The sequence below is a fragment of the Quercus suber genome, unplaced genomic scaffold (assembly GCF_002906115.3).
Source record: "Quercus suber isolate HL8 unplaced genomic scaffold, Cork oak 2.0 scaffold_24, whole genome shotgun sequence".
In the NCBI taxonomy this organism is placed as follows: domain Eukaryota; kingdom Viridiplantae; phylum Streptophyta; class Magnoliopsida; order Fagales; family Fagaceae; genus Quercus; species Quercus suber.
The window spans coordinates 844,289-846,125 of record NW_027069489.1 but is presented as its reverse complement, the minus strand read 5'-3'; positions in this window follow the sequence as shown (position 1 = coordinate 846,125).

Sequence of the window (1,837 nt, the reverse complement as noted above, 5' to 3'; positions counted from 1 at the left end):
TCTTGTGAGAAAGACTAAAATACTTCAAATTCCTTTTACAAGCCAACAAGTTTAAACTTTTCAAAAGAATATGAAACAATTTGTATGGACTTATGGCAGGAGAAATATCATCACATATCCTAGATTGAAATACAAAATTTTTAAATTTTAATTTATGATAATTAGGATGAATATGACCGGAGACACCACAAAAGTGACAAACATAAACAAATTCAGGAACATCAGTATTCCTAACAACAAATCTAGTCTCAGATTTTGGTTTTTGCCTCAACAAAGAATAATTTGGTCTAATATGACCAACAACACCACAAAGGTACAAGTAGGCACAAAAACAGATTTATTATGCTCTCTAACAGTAGGCTTAGACATAGGTTTAGAAACTTCAGCGTCTACATCAGAACTTTTACCTTTGTCTAACCTAGCAAAATAAGCATTTTCTTTATTATTCCTCTTGAAATGAAGAATATAAACTTTCTCAATTTTAGGCTTAAGAGAAATAGAAACACTTCTGTTATCAATAGGAGGCTTGGTACTAGTCAAATTATCAATTTTAACTTTAAATTCAACTAACTCTTCTTCCAAGCTTTTCATTCTCTCATCTTAAGAGGAAATTTGATTTATCAAAAATTCATTCTTTTTATTAGATTCATCAAAAATTCTTCTTTTTCAAGATTAGCCAATTTTAACTATTCCTTGAATTTCTTAGCAATTTTCAATGATTTAGATAATTTCTTACGAAGAGTTTCACAAGCATCAATAAGATCAACAGAAGCAATACCATCTTCTTTATTCAAATTCTCACAAACATAAGCAGAAAGACACTTCAAATTATCCATGATAGCAAGGATCGAGGATCAACTCTTAGATCAAAAGATCTAACACAAGAGCTAACCCATTCTGATACCACTTGTATGTTTTTAGATCCCTATAAACTAGTTTGTTTAACCTAATTAATTAGCCAAGTGATTACTTAGATTTATTATTCAGATCTAGGTTAAAAAAAAAAAAAAAAAACAATCATATCATGCAAATCAGCTGAAATATAAGAAATATAAAGAACACAATGATATGATGACCTAGGAAAACCAAACCGGTAAAAAACCTGGGGAGGATTTAACCTAGCTATCCTCAGGGTAAAAAGCAAATCTACTATGAAAGAATTGAAATTTGTACAATAGAACTTAGACCACTAACATTCTATTGCTACCTCGAGTAGAAAACTTACTACCATGACCCCATGATAGCTCCGAGTCCATGAACTACTTATTTCCTTGACTTTTGCAACAACATAAACTCACCTGCTTGTGACTTTGAGACTCCACTCAAAGGTTTTGGATCTTCTTAGACATTGATCTTGTATGCAACAACTTCTACAATGCTGAATCTTGAGATTCTTCAAGGAATAACATTGGTAGAAGACATTAGAGAGCTTTTGGGTACAAAACTTTAGATCTACAAAAAAAAAAAAAAGGCACAAGATGTCACGACCCAAATCCATGGAACATGAATTTAGATGCATGACTAACTTGCTAATCTTGCACAACTAAAAGTAAAATTAATCCAAAATTATTTAAAACTCCAAAGAAACAATACTCTTAATAAATAACCTCTTACAAAAATCTAAACTCCACAAATTGGAAATAATCTCCAAAGTATAAATCATGAATTACAAAATAAGGATAACTAAAATTCTATAAGTCTTCAAGTAATATAGAATTCGCCTACAACTTCCACGCTCAACCTTGCACCTTACAAAGCGATTCAGAAGGTCCTATATTCCCAACCACACTTCAATCTGAAAAATAATAATTGATGGGGTGAGCCACATCTAGTAAGT